The following is a 15,561-nucleotide window of genomic DNA, read 5'->3' on the forward strand; positions in this document are numbered from 1 at the left end:
CATACACCACACTTGCAAACTAGTGGTCCTGTTTGCCGTTAGGAAATTAGGATCAGAATATACTGAAAAAGCAAATGAACCAGAAGCCAAGTGGTAGGGTGAAAAGATGCTGGATTATTCAACTCAACTGCTTCTTGCTGTGTGTTTCTGTGCGTGTTAGATAAATTTTCCGAGTCTCCGTTTCTTTGTCTGTAAAGATGGAATATCGGTAATTCAACAGTGCTTACTTCATAGCATTGTGTTAGAAAGAAGTGAGACAAAGGGCTTAAAGTGTCCACAAAGGTGCCTGGCAGAGGAGAGAGAGAAGAAAGGAGGAAGGAAGGAAGCAAGGGAAAGGAGGGGGCCATTTCTATTTTTACAAGGTTATCTTGGTGAATAAATCCCAATTTCTATTATGAATTACATAAAATATTACACAGAGTCACCCTCTAAGAGCCACACTTAATTGTGTACCATATGTCTGTACACATTTGTGTATGAGTGTACATCCAGATGTCATATCCATGCTCTCTCTCAGCCTGGCTTGTTTTGGCTCTTGCATCAGATTCCTCATCCAAAGTCCTGGAACCCACAACTCCCACAGGTCCTGCAGAGCTGCAAGATGATAGCTACCAGAAGCCAACAGCATGGGTATTAGCTGCCCTCACGTTCAGTGATCAAGAGCAATGGACTTTGCCTGTCTGAGGTACTGACAGCAGAAAGTACCTTCTACAGTTGAGGAAGTGTGGCCAGAGTAGAAAAATGTGCAACAATCTTAAGAGACACCCAACCACATCCATCGTGAGTCACGAAAAGCAAAGGGATCTTTGGGCATCTGTGATGGGCAACACCTCCTCCTCCTCAGGGTCATGGGTGCCCAGGAATCGATTCAGCTAGCCCATATTCTATTTCTATCTGATCTTTGCTCTCTAACTCTCTAGCAGTTTCCCCACTGCAATTTGAGCTTAACAACAGGGAGATGACGTGCAGCAGACATTTGTATATGAGCATTAGCAGCAAAAGCTTTTATTTATTCTTAATTATGTGATCTCATTTTCAATAGGCTCCCTGGAATTGTTCTTCTGAACTCTGTAATATCAAGCCCATTTTCAGAAAATAAATAACACCAACAAAATGATGAGTTACAGATAAATACAGAGGGAGGGCTGGCACTGTGGCACAGCAGGTTAAAGCCCTAGCCTGCAGCACTGGCATCCCACATGGGCACCAGTTCGAGTCCTGGCTGCTCATCTTCCAATCCAGCTCTCTGCTGTGGCCTGGGAAAGCAGTAGAAGATGGCCTAAGTGCTTGGGGGAGGAAGATCCTGGCTCCTGGCTTCAGCTCAGCTCAGCTCTGGCCTTTGTGGTCATTTAGGGAATGAACCAGTGGAATGGAAGACCTCTATCTCCCTGTCTCTACCTCTCTCTGTAACTGTCTTTCACATAAATAAAATAAATCTTTTTTAAAAAATACAGAGGGAATAAATCTGTATTAGTTTGATGGGTTGAACTTATCTTCACATTTTTTTGAAACTTACAGCTTGGGTTGTCAAATATTTACCAATACTGACTTACAATGGGCTACACTGTAACATTTCTTTCATCAAAATTTTATATGGCTAAACAGTCTAATCTCATACTTTCATAGCTGCTATCTTAAGGCCTTTGTACCACAATATCTTCAAGTATTTCTATATTTGTCTTTCAAGAATGCTTGGTACACCACCAGACCCAGTGAGGATCTCCTCCCAATAGAAAATATGGCATTGGGAATAACCAATCAGTACTCAATCACAGAGAGAAATATTTAGACTTCTTATCAGAAAAAAAATGAAGGATCATATTAGCAAATACAATGCAATGTAAACAGACATGGTTCACACCTTTAAGAAACTGCCCATTTAAAGGAGAAAAGAGGTAGGTGTGTATCTTGATTCTGCCATTGACAGGCTCTACGGCCTTAGACACGTCTTTTTACCCAGCCCCCACCTCAGTGTGCCTATCTGTAATAAGGGAACAATAACGTTAACTTTACATAGCTATCTGTAGACTCAAAAGAACAATTCTAATTCCAGTGCCTGGCACAATGCCCACATTGTGACGTTAGGTGTGGCAGATACACACATGGGTGCACAACAGGGGAAAATGAAAGGGAACAATGAACCCAGGTCCTTATCTACTAAGCTGATGGAACCTGCCAAGTTCTACAGCTGCAGAAACCGAGTTTCAGAGGCTCAAGGGACTGCTAAGGCTCCACATTTGGCAAACGGCTAGGATGTACACCCAGATCTGTCTCTACATTTGTTCCCCCCCCCCCTTTTTTTTTTTGACAGGCAGAGTGGACAGTGAGAGAGAGAGATAGAGAGAAAGGTCTTCCTTTTTGCCGTTGGTTCACCCTCCAATGGCCGCCGCGGCTAGTGCGCTGCGGCCAGCGCACCGCGCTGATCCGATGGCAGGAGCCAGGTGCTTATCCTGGTCTCCCATGGGGTGCAGGGCCCAAGCACTTGGGCCATCCTCCACTGCACTCCCTGGCCACAGCAGAGAGCTGGCCTGGAAGAGGGGCAACCGGGACAGAATCCGGCGCCCTGACTGGGACTAGAACCCGGTGTGCCGGCGCCGCAAGGCGGAGGATTAGCCTGTTGAGCCACGGCGCCGGCTTGTTCCCCTTTCTTTATACTTTGCCCCTTTCATGCATAGGAATGCCAGACAGTCTGCTTTAAGAGACTGCAGTGGTGGGTGCTTGGCCTAGCGGTTAAGTCACCAGTTACGGGATACAGTGTTGTATCCCACACCGGAGTTCCTGGCTTTGAGTCCTGGCTCCACTCTTGACTTAGCTTTCTGCTATTGCACACCCTGGGAGGCAGAAGATGGCTCAACTACCCACATTTGAGATCTTTATTGGGTTTCCAGCTCCTGGCTTTGGCCTGGTTTGGTTATAGCTGTTGTGGGTATTTGGGGAGATAACCAGAAGAATGGGGCTCTCTGTCTCTTCACCTCTCAAACGGAAGGAAGGAAGGACGGAATAGAAAGCAAGCAAGCAAGGAAGCCTCCATCTGCGATGCTGGCATCCCATAAGGACACCAGTTCAAGTCCTGGCTGCTCTACTTCCAATCCAGCTCCCAGCTAATGGCTTGGGAAAAGTAGCAGAAGTTGGCCCCAAGTGTTTGGACCCCTGCCACCCACGTGGGAGACCCAGATGAAACTCCTGGCTCCTTGGCTTCAGCCTTGCCCAACCCCAGTCATTGCAGCTATCTGGGGGAGTGAACCAGTGGATGGAAGATCTCTCTGTCTCTCTTTCTTTCTCTGTAACTCTGAATTTCAAATAAACAAATCTTTAAAAAAGAAAGGGGGGGGGGGAGAGAGAGAGAGAGGAGAGAGAGAGAGAAACATTAGAAGGTGTAGCTTAAAAAACTTGACACGTGCTAAGAAGAATGGTGGCCCTGAAAGACAGCAGGATGGGTGTGGGGTGAGAAGGAAACATAGTGATCATCACCACACAGGTGGTGTCACAACTGTCACTCTCAGTGGTCGCAGGAGAGAGATGGAATTGGTGATATTCTAAAGAAAAGTCTCAACATGAAAGGCAATGGTGCGGGGCGGGGTGGGGAGTGAAGCCTGAAAAGATCCTCCAGGGGCCCACCCTCCTCTCTTTCCAAAGGGAAAGCTGTAAGGTGTCTATTCAGTGTAGGAAACAGCAACGGAGATTCAAGTTCCTTTTTTTTTTTTTTTTTTGACAGGCGGAGTGGATAGTGAGAGAGAGAGACAGAGAGAAAGGTCTTCCTTTTTGCCGTTGGTTCACCCTCCAATGGTCGCTGTGGCCGGCGCATCTCGCCGATCCAAAGCCAGGAGCCAGGTGCTTCTCCTGGTCTCCCATGCGGGTGCAGGGCCCAAGCACTTGGGCCATCCTCCACTGCCTTCCCGGGCCACAGCAGAGAGCTGGACTGGAAGAGGGGCAACCGGGACAGAATCCGGCGCCCCGACCGGGACTAGAACCTGGGGTGCCGGCGCCGCAAGGCGGAGGATTAGCCTGTTAAGCCACGGCGCCGGCCTCAAGTTCCATTTTTAAGATGAAGAATGGGTGTCAAACCATGCAAAACTGCATACATATTCTTCAGTTTTTCCTAATTTTCACTTTGTACTGATTACTTAGCTTTCTCCTTTAGGAACTTCTTTCTTTAAGCAGGTCCTTAGGGTGCAGGAAAATGGGCTGATGATATCATTGAGGCACAAAGGACCCGTATTTTACAACGCTCCATCTGAGGTTCACAGAATGCACAGCGAACTCTAAGCTCTAACTCTTGCCTGAGGAATGGCGAACAGGGAAATGTTGCAAACTTTGTATCAATATATTTGGGTATCTCTTTATTTCATACATTTGGATACATTTTAGTGGCTATCACCAGATTGAGGAATCAAAATGCAGGGTAATTATTAAAATACAGGTAATTATTTCATCAATCCACTTCCTTCTTGAAAATGCAACCAGAGAAAAAAGAAAAGCAAATTATCTAGGAGATGGCAATTCCCATGCATAATTCATCTGCCTGCTGAATTTGGTGTCTGGGGTTTTCTACTGGGGAGAATGCAATCTCTTTTCACTTTAGCTCAGGCAGTCAAAAAGGGGGGTGTGTGTGTGTGCGAGAGAGAGAGAGAGAGAGAGAGAGAGAGAATGCCTATTGCTGCTGGACTAAAATGAGAATCAATGCTGCACCCACAAAACTGTGGCTTTGCTAGTTCCTCAATTTAACATCTTAGTTTTTCCTTCCGCTAGAAAAAACCAACCGACCGTATTTGAGAAACAGCCTCCTTGCAACTTGTAAGTGGGGCTGCCAGCCACGACTCTGAAGTTAAGCAAACTTATTTTAACTCAGTAACTGGGTCACTTTTTACCTCTGTTCTTTTGACCCACAACTAAAACAATCTTTCATTCTTTCAGTTTCTAGGACATCTACATTTACCATTATGATACAATTATAGATATATGTACTTGACTGTAAGTACTTAATTTTTTAAATTTATTTGTGTCCATCACAACAGACTAGAAAATGTAAAGGTCACTTGAAGAAAATTCTGAGACTAAGAACATTTTTAAGGTTTTGAGAGTAGAGATCATGCTTTGTGATCCATGCAGAGGTCTCTAAATTGCTAACAACCAACTACTCATGTAGGTGTACAGAGAAGCTAAATAAATACTCGTGATGATGCTGGTTGCTGACACAGATTAGCCTGCTTCATAAAAACAGTTGTAATATGAATGCTCTTGTTTGGAGGAAATAATAATTATTAGAACTCTACTTGAGGGCTTTGGTACAAATAAGCACCATCATTTGCTGCCTGTTTATTCTTGGAGCTTACTTTGGACTTTGACAGCTAATACAACACATTTATGCAATTGTAGAAAATTAAATAAAATATGTGAATGAATGAACCCCTGTCAATAGTAAGTAACCATCTTGTGATGATTAAAGGCTTTAATATGGCTAGTAAGCACTTAGAAAAATATCTAATTAAAAGTAAGTAGTATGTAATTACCAGCTGTTATTATCAGGGTACTAAGCTGGAACTCTTCTCCCCTTCCCTACTGCTGCTTGCAACATCTTACAAGATGGGGTGATTGTGCAATTGCTGGGAAGACTGATGTAATGATTGGAATTGACAAAGCAAAACAACAGAACAGTCAATAGTGTCAGACAGGAAGTGGGATCAGAAGGGAACTGAGGAAAGCAACAGGGAGATGCTCTCTGGGGAGTGTCAAGGCTACCGCAGCTGGAGGGAGATGGCCTAGGACTGAACATCTAATCCTAATTTCTTTGGGAAGCATGGACCCTTTGACTGAAGAAGTGCATTGCCATCTGGCATAATAGGCAGACAGGAAACTCTCAAATCTGCAGACGCTGATTAGTTTTATACTTTGATGGGCTCTAATTCCAATTTTTATTTCTGCAGTATGCAGGACGTAAATGAATAGGATCATTTCCTTGATATTTTTGAGTTGTGAAACTATAAATCAACAAACCCTAGGAAGAAAATTAGATGAAACTAATGTCACTCAGCAATAAAATCTGCTACTAGCTATAAAATCCAGTGGCTTTGTTATTTACCTTAATAAATGTTGACTTCATAAATATAATTTGGTGAGCAAATTTCTTAATTTTATTTTACCTAATCTGATTACAAAACACGTTTGCCTTTTCTCCTGCATACACAGAGGGTCCTATACTCTCTAGGTAACAAGAAATTGACTGGAGAACTTTCTAGCAATAACCCAAAGAGACTAAATAAAAGCTAGTGATTTCTATTCTTGTGCTGTCTGTTATCAGAGAAGCCCATTACATAGTTTTGGTATAGCTCAATGAATGTATTTAGACTGAAATAATGAGATTATAATTTTTGCTGGTACGTTAAGGACACTGTACAATTTCACAGATTCCTTGAGGTCAATGTCCTTATGGTATTTGAGACTAAAATGAAGAATAGGGCTTTGGCAAAGATGAAGCATAGTATCAATCCCCATGAAAGATCAGTAGGTTTTCAGTTAACAAGGAACTAAGAAAGAACACATGACAAATTTTCAATTCTGTAAATAAATTAGCACCTACTATGAGCCAGGAGAGATGGAGAAGGAGCTCAAGTCTACCAGCAAATAGGGACTACTAGAAAAAATAATATGATCAGAGCTGCACTCACTCCAAGGTCAAAGCATCAAGCTAACACACACCCAAGGAACAGTTAGTGGGCATGAGGAGAAGCAGGGAAGGCCCGGAAGGGGCATGTTCCTGGAAGCCAGCTTTGAAAAGTGACCAGAGGCTTTACAAGTAAAGAAGAAAGCAGTTAAAGGAACAACTGGCATGAAAAGGAGTGAAAGAGCATAGAACTTTCTGGTGGCTTGTGGTCTGGTGCACCCAGAAAGTGGGTAAGTGAAGTGGGGGATGGGCAGGTGGTGAGACCAGAAGGAAGTCACAAAAAATGAGGTTGGGGAAGTGAGCTGAAACAAGTTTATGAAGGTGCAATTTTTTTTTTTTTACTAAAATCATATAGTAATGAAAAGAAAATTGGTCTTTATCCTACTATTATATGAAACTTTCAATACCTCTTTATTTGCTGGCCTTCCCTTCTCCAAAGATTTCAGAGAGATTTATACATGAAGTAAAATGCTGGAATTATTTCCCAAATTACTGATTGTTTCCAGGTATAATTTATGAAGGAGACAAAACTGAAAGGGATAAGAGGGAATCGCCCCTGAGGTTGGCAGTGAGACATCATCCTAAGCACAACTCCCTCCCACCACAGCGGCACTGGTTCAAAGAGCACAGCCCAGAAAGTTCTTCCCTGATGGCCTGGGGATTGAGCCAGATGACGCTTTGGCAACCTAAACTTGATTTTACAAAATGACTTTATTCAACATTGAGTTAGCTTTGTCATATGCCTTTTTATTCTTTCCCAAATGTGAAGAAAAAATACTGCCATTCCTTCACATTCTAGTTTATTTTATTCTTCTTGTGTTTACTGCAAATAAGACACAGCATATTTTTTAGTTTGTTCTTTTCTGGGCTTCAAGCCTCTTTCCACTGAGTCCACATTTTTGATACTTTGTAACTATTCAGGTGAGATGTACAAAATAATATTAATGAATCCATTTTGCAAATTTGAAAAACTCACAGTTATAGGTAATGTTTAACTCCATTGAAATATGCCGGCACAGACATGCTTTAAACACTTTTTACTTAATGGAAACCAATTATGATGAATTTGTGTAAATTATAAATCAAAAGGGTACAGATAAGCCACCTTTATTTGTCCATGGAGGATTTTTTAAAAAGTTGTTCTGAGGGAGTAATTTAGAGAATAAGTTGCTAATATTTGATTAAGAAAAAAATGGACTTTAATAAATATGCCAATTAATGTCTCCTTTTCCCCTCCAAATTACTCTTGATGGATCACAGTATTGTTTGACTGTAATAAGAAAATCAAACCAGATACTATGAGATCCAGAGTCTCCAAATTTTGGCAATGTGTTTGGAATAAATATTCCAGATTAACTTTGTAAGAATTTGTATTATAGACAGAAGTCTTTCCCCAGGAATTTAACTGAAACATTCATTTATATGGTCATAAGCATAACAAATAATTCAGACAATCTTATAAAACAGTACAATTAAGCAACACAGATCACTTTTATTTTTAGAGACTAAATGGAAAAAAAGAGGCCTTAAATTCCATGTGGTTATTAAGCACACCCATTAAAGACCCTTGGCGCCAAAAACCACTCAAAAAAACCAGTATCACATCCAGTAACGTATGACTTGAGATGTTAATATATCCACTAAAGTACCATAAGGCAGTTTTTAGAAAAACAGAACCACAGGAGCTAAAATTAAACTAGCCCCATTAGGCCAATGAGTAGCACCATCTAAATGATCAATATGCACTTTGCTGAAAACATTTTAAAGTAGATAAAATCACAGTAAATAGCCTTCCTGAAATAAAGTAACAGAAATAAATCAGAACACAGTTTGGTTTAAAAAGGAAACAAAAATCTTAGTTTTGGGGGCATGATCACCGTGGATAAGTCAAGAAGAACCCAATCCTGAAAGCCAAGGGGCTCCCTCCTGGCTGGCCACCCAAGATGAGTGCTGATCGCCTGGCTAGCAGGATGGCAGCAGGGCTCACAGCATGCTTAGGTGACAGGTGCTCAGATGTCAAGTCCCCAGGCAGCAAAATCTACAATCCCAACAGAGCTGAACAGCATCACAGGTGCAGAGACGGGACCAAGAGACAAGAAGCAAAGTTACCTTGTAGAAAACTCCTGGGCAGTTCTGCGGCTGGTGTGGGACCAGGAACCTCCTTCCTTCTGATCTGCAGAACAGCTCTGTCAAGCCGGGGTGTGTGGTCACAAGGCAGGAAGTGACTAGAATGACAAATCATCAGCCAGGAAAGAAATAGATTTTGTCTTTATAAGGACATTTTACTTAACTTTTTTTTTTTCATGTCTCCTCCTCCCCCAAAATCACCTGACAGAACAGGTCACACTGAAATGCAGACACCTCTTACCACTTCCTCTTTATAAGAAGCATTTTTGCTCTCCTTCTCTTCCTTCTCCTGCTGTCTGTAGGCAGGCTTCTTAACACCTTTCTGATTGCAGACAGCAAGGCAAGGTCAGCCTGCTACCTGACTTACTTGTCTGATTGTATTTGCAAAGGCAAAACCCATGTGCATACAGCAGAAGTAAACAAATTACTCACTTTTAGTGAAAGGGCAAAAAAAAAAAAAAGCAAAAAAACTCAAAATGTGGTAGCACCTGAAACAAATTGATAAGGATTTCCTTGGGAAAGCCCCACCCAAGCTGAAAGCAAACCTCCTTTGTGAGTCCCCTGACAATGATCTTATTGGTGCAAACAAAACAAAATGATCTCTTGAGATGAAAGGGAAGGTTTCTATATTATTTACTCACTCTTTTATTTAGAGAACACCTATGTGCTAAGGATCTCTTTAACCCAATTAAAGATTTCAATTATTTAGATGTTTTCTATAAAAAGCAGCAGTCGCACCCACAGGTGGCGGCTATAGTGAAATGGAAGCTTAATTCCTTCAGATCAGATTTTTTGTTTTAATGCGTATTTTATAAAATTAGCAGGGGTTGGGGGAGTTCTGTTCCATGCTCAAAGCCCAGATGCTTGGCTTGAGGGCGAATTCTCATCATCAAATGAAACATCCTCAAATGCTCACAGCAACTGTGAAGAACGTGTCCCACCCCGAGTGACACTTACTAAATATTAAACAGGGTCTCACGTTGCCCAGAGACAGGTGTGGTGAATCAGTTGTGAATCTGCTGTTTAGGAATGAAGATACATTCTATCACTGTGCTACCAGGTGATACAGTGAGTTGAGGACATCTGATCATGTTGTATGCTTTCTAATTCGCTAGGGGCTGTGGAGCTGTCAAGGGGTAGCAGGATTCTGACTGGTTGGAGAGCTACCCTTATACTTTCTTTGCTTCTTTGATTTCTCCTCTACAAAGTTCCTGTTTCTAACCTCAAATTTTAATTGGTTTACTGGTTGATGTACTCCATTAGCCAGTGGTGTAACTGCTTCTTAGTCAGCAGTCCACAGGAGAACATCCAGGGGAGGCAAGAGGGCAGAAGAATGGGGAAGAGATGTCAGAGATTCTAGAAATGGCTCACCTCGTAGAGAAATACCAACCCCATCGTGATTCCCCAGGGGTGAATTGCACCAAGATTTTTCCATTGCATAATTACTTCCAATCAGTATTTCGCAAGAGGTTTCAAGAAGCACCTAAATTCTTTCAGGACACCTGAGGACCATCTGTGCATTGCTATTCAGTTCTGAGCAGACTACAGAGCAGCAAAGTTCTAGTGGTCTCCACTTGGGTGGAAAGAGTCCCTGCAGAGGACTCCAGGACAATGTCCTCATGGTTTTCAAGGTGAAATGGGCAGTGGCAGTGGCTCTCCCCAGTCCAGTTCCACATCCCTGTGGTTTCAGGATGGATTGAAGGGGAGCCAGTATTGGGTTCCTTTACCTGAGAGAAGGAGAAGAACAGACACATGGTGGATCTACTGGTGCTTGTTCATCTGGGACCCGAGGAATCTGAAAAGCAGAGAGCAAAATGTATTTGTGCATCGGTTCAACAGGTATGGGAGTGACTGTCAGAGCTGGTGATTGAGAAGGAATGACACAATTACCGCTCTCAGGGAGTCAGGGAGTTCAAAGTCTAGTGGGGTTGTCCCCACATAATTAGATACATGGCATCTATCACAGGGGGTGGAAAGGCGGTGCAACATAAAGCAGATGCAGATTTGAGTAGAGCTGACATTTGAACACAGAGAAATATGCGCAGTTATGTCTAGCACCTGGGTCAAGTCAAAACAAGAATTTAGGATTCCAGACAACATCCAGATTGTAGAAGATGAAACCAATGAACTAAGCACAGCTTACAAGCACCCAGTTGACAGATTCCTCTTCTACGATAGCACCAAATCAGCTCTGGCTCCACGTCAGCCACCCACCACCCCCTTAGCCACATCCTGGACCATCTCAAGTCCTGCCCTCCTCCCTCAATCTTAAACTCTGTATCTGCTGCTCAGTGGCCAGGTCTACCCAGGTGGAAGCAGTTGTTTGGGTCTTAGACCGAGACATTTTTGGAGAGCAGGCTTTTATCAATGTCAGAGTTTGGGATTGCTTGTGCATTGTGAAAATAAACAGAAGAGTGGCTTCTGGCTTTATCACTGTGTTTACAGTCAAAACAGACAATGCACCCTCGGCAGGCCCCCACCCTCTCAGCACACCTCCGCTGCTGCCTCTCCCAGGCCTTCACTGGCCTGTGCTGTGCTCCAGCACTCCCTGACTTCATCTCGCCCCTGGGCCTCAGGCCGTGACCCAGAGCCCCGGCTACTCTCAGGCCTCTCTGAGCGAAGTCACAGAAACACAGACTTGGAATGCTAGACATTCAAGCTGCCTGACTTCAGTGACTTCTCAGAAACATGAAGCATCTGCAGGAAGTTCCTGGAAACTGTGTACAATGACAAAAACAAAAATTTAAAAACTTTGTAAATGGATCTAAAAAGAATGCACCAAAATAAACGTAATCCTATCCTCCCCCGACACACACACACACACACGCACACACTTTTTTGAAGTCCTCTCATACTTTCATTCCATTGAAGTCCTGAGAACAGGTATTCTCAGCCTAGGGTCCACACGCCTCTAAAATCAGGTTCGTAAATGTGTATGTGCTTTCTTCTTTGAAAAAACATCCATCATATTATTAATTTATTGAAGACATCACAGATCTCAAATGTTGGGCATCTATTCTAAAGTCTGTCCTGCCTCAGCCTCTCACTCCACCATTGCACACCCTTTCCTGGCCCAAGATCCCTCTGCTGTCCCCTATCTACTGTGATGACCTGAGGCCTTTGGAAGGAGCTTCCTCATCTAGCTCTCTCTGCTCTCACAGGTTCACCTTTTCTGCTCAGTCTTAAAGGAGCAGGTGTCCTTTCTTCTGTGGTTCCTCATTACCATCTGAATCTTCTCTGCTACTTCCTTAGACATCTTGCCCCATCAACTATCTCACATTTTTCTAGCATCTCCATCAACATATGGAAGATTCATTTAGATGGGCCCAGTGACTGCCTTTGTAGAACATCAACTATAGTTAAGGACACAGACAAGTAAAAAGGCAAATGAGTGTTCTTCTCAGAACCATAGCAGAAGAAAAGCAAAGAGCCCAGACATGGGGCCCAAGAAGGAGCACAGTAGTACATTAGGAGTTTATTCAGTTGTTGCAAGTGCCGAGGGAACTGTATGAGCAGAGAACTTAGAATGAGTGTCTGAAGCATGGTAAATGCTGTGTAAAGGTTAACTAATCTTTTAATGTTTATACCCTTCGTACTCATTATTTCATTCATTCTGTGCAACAATCCTAAGTATTAGGTATTATTTTTGCTTTTTTTCTGCCAAGTTTTAAATAATATATTTACTGAGATATGAGTCCCATACCATAACATTTATCTTTTAAATGAGTGCAATTTAGTGTTTTTTTTGGTATAGTAACATAATTATGCAACCATTACATTTTATAATTCTAAGAAACCCTGTACCCATTAGCAGTTACTTCCGTTTTACCCTCATTTCTCAAATCCCTAGCCACAGGCAACCACTAGTCTATTTTCTGTTCCTATAGATTTGCCTAATCTGGACATTGCACAGAAAAGGAATCATCCAACACCAAGTCTTTGGTGACTAGTTTCTTTTACTTAGCATGCTTTCATGATGTAGGTATATCGGTATTGCATTCCTCTTTATAGAAAAACGATTCTCCCTTGTATGGACATATCATGTTTTATTTATCCACTCATCAGTTGGCGGACATTGTGACTGTTTCTACTTTTTTGATGTTATGAATAATACTACCATGAACATTTACTTATGCTTTTTGGTGTGGACATAATTTCTTCAGTTTTGCAATCAATGTAATACCCGTATATAGTTCTGGAAGTCAAATCTTATCACAAAACACCTGTGTCCTCCTGTCTGGCCATGTTGCCCAGCTGCCCCTAAGAAGGTTCCTCCATCATCACCCTGGAGACCCTACTTCCCCTTCTGGGCTGGACTGCCTATTGGTGGACCACACACCTTCCACTTTCTTGGTCTACTTCCTTGCTTGAGTAAACACATCCTCCTGTAAAGCCCTGCAGGACATAAATTTCCTGATAGATGCTACAACTGACTTGTAGTTCAGGCCACCGAAGATTAGAGATGGGAAACGGGCACTCCCTTGACTTGCATCCTCTGGTCTGCTTTAACACAAACCAGGAGGAAAAGAAAGCTCGGCATCAGAAGCAATGGGTGGCAGGCCTATTAATGCCTGATCTGTACAGTGATCTGCCCTCAAGGAGACCCAACAGGCCAGTCCACTGCAGTGGCTTTCAATGTGGTAAGCCTGGGCTTCAGCAGAAGTCAGCTTGTGAAGAGCCCTGGCAGCTCTGCCAAGAGTTGGATCACTGGAAATGGACCTGCCCTGGAGTCGAAGGATGCCCAGGTTAGAGCCACAGATCTTATTGGCTCTAAGCTGAAAAGCCCTTCACTCAGCCCAACTTCCAAAGTGACCACTGCAGCTGAGGGGATGGTCAAGTAGGGTCAGCAACATTGCAGGCAGAACTGTAAATTTCTTGTTAGAGATGCCACCTGCCTTTACCTGGCCAGCTCTCCTCCCAGGCCAGCCAAGTAATGAAAGTCAACAGAGTGCCTTCCCCTAGGAGGTTCACACCTCCCTTAGGATATACCCCATGTGAAGAGATAGATAGGTCTGGGCCTCTGAATTTACAAGGCCTAAAGCCCACCAGATTATTATCAAGCCCCTTCTATCAGGTTCTATTTGCCTCTCAATCAGAAAAATTACTTGTAGCTTAGACAGCACCTTTCTTAGCTCCTCTAATAATGACTCTGTCCTTTGTTCTAGGCCCTGTCTAGTGCACTTGGGCCTCATTCCTTTGTAATCATAACCTCTACTCTACCACCAATGGCTCTACTCCCAACCTGTGTGTACTGATGGTCCTCTTCCCCACTTAATGCTGTATAATTGTTCAAACCTGGTAAATGCCACTCTTAGGATCATTGGTTACTATCCTCACTCTCTCTTTTATGACCTTGTCTAAATATGATCAGAGTCGGAAAACTTGGAAGGCTTCCATAGCCTTGGCAACTCATGACGACAGCCTAGGATGGTTACTGGCGCCATAAACTAGAGTGTCAATTTGTTGGGTCAACAACAGGAGCCACTGTGCATTTGCTCCTCATGTGGGATCTCTGTCCTTAATGTGCTGTACATTTTGATTTAATGCTATAACTAGTACTCAAACAGTATGTTTCACTTTGTGTTTCTATGTGGGTGCAAACTGTTGAAATCTTTATACTAAATTGATATTCTGTATATAAAGAGAATTGAAAATGAATCTTGATGCAAATGGAAGGGGAGAGGGAGCGGGAGAGGGGAGGGTTGCGGGTGGGAGGGAAGTTATGGGAGGGGGAAGCCATTGTAATCCGTAAGCTGTACACTGGAAATTTATATTTTTAAATAAAAGTTAAACAAACAAACAAACAAACAAAAAAAAAACAACTGACAACATTTAGCGTCTTCCATCATTCTTGGAAGCACCCTAGAAATTAGTTTCTCTCAGAATACTCCAGCGTGTTCTAGGTTTCCAGTGTTGCCATTGAGAAGTCCAGTACTATCCCAGCTTATGGTCCTTTGTGTGCCATTTTTGTTTTCTTTCTGGAATCTTTTTTGGTTCTTTTGTCTGTTTTCATTCATTGTGCTAAGTACTTTGTTGTCTTTTTTAATCTGGACATTTGAGTCTTCCAGTTCTGGAAAATTCTTTGTCTTTATCTTCCTTTCCTCAGTTTTATGTTCTCTTTCCCTGAGATTACATTTTTTGCATGTTGTACCTCTTGGGTTGATCTCTAATTTTCTTTGCATTTTTTTTTATCTCTTGGTCTTCCAGTTTTACTGTCAGAGACTTTTTCCAGCATTTTCTTCAAAATGCCTATTGAATTTTTAATTCCTGTTATCATTGTTTAAATTTCTCTTTGTTCTGTGCCACTGTAACAGAATACCAAAGGCTAGGTAATTTATAATAACCTGGATATGTATTGGCTCACAGTTCTGGAGATGGGGAAGCCCAATATCAAAATGCTGGCATCTAGCAAGGTCTTTATTGCTGCCAGAGGGCCAGAGTAAGGCGACCAAACTTGCCCTTTATAATGGCAATTCATCAGGGCTGAATCACATCGTAAAGAGCCCATCCCTTAATTAAATTTCATCATGAATTTTGGAGGAGACAAATAGTCTAGTCATAGCAATAGCCAAAAACTTTTTTTTTTCCTGAATGTTCCCCCCTTTTTTTAATAGCAAGGTAATGGTCAGATTCTTACATAAATTTTCTACAATCCTCCTGCTTTTAGCTCTATTTTGCACTTTTGCTTTCAAAGGTATCGAAATACCTCTGAATTCTGGGCTTTGCCGGGCACTCATTGTGGAGTTCGCATTGCTTCTTGCTGGCTCTTTTCA

At 42.5% G+C, this 15,561-nt stretch overlaps 1 protein-coding gene across 2 annotated transcripts in view; it reads right to left on the bottom strand.

Moving 5' to 3' along the window:
- LCP1 (lymphocyte cytosolic protein 1) overlaps positions 1-8,886 on the bottom strand; it is a 58,485-nt gene extending 49,599 nt beyond the window's left edge. For both annotated transcript variants that reach the window (XM_062194173.1, XM_062194172.1), the window contains exon 1: positions 8,771-8,886. The gene's annotated coding sequence lies outside the window, so the exon portion shown is untranslated. The remainder of the gene's footprint in view (positions 1-8,770) is intronic.
- Positions 8,887-15,561: the final 6,675 nt, after the last annotated feature.

The sequence above is a fragment of the Lepus europaeus genome, chromosome 6 (assembly GCF_033115175.1).
Source record: "Lepus europaeus isolate LE1 chromosome 6, mLepTim1.pri, whole genome shotgun sequence".
Taxonomy (NCBI): Eukaryota; Metazoa; Chordata; class Mammalia; order Lagomorpha; family Leporidae; genus Lepus; species Lepus europaeus.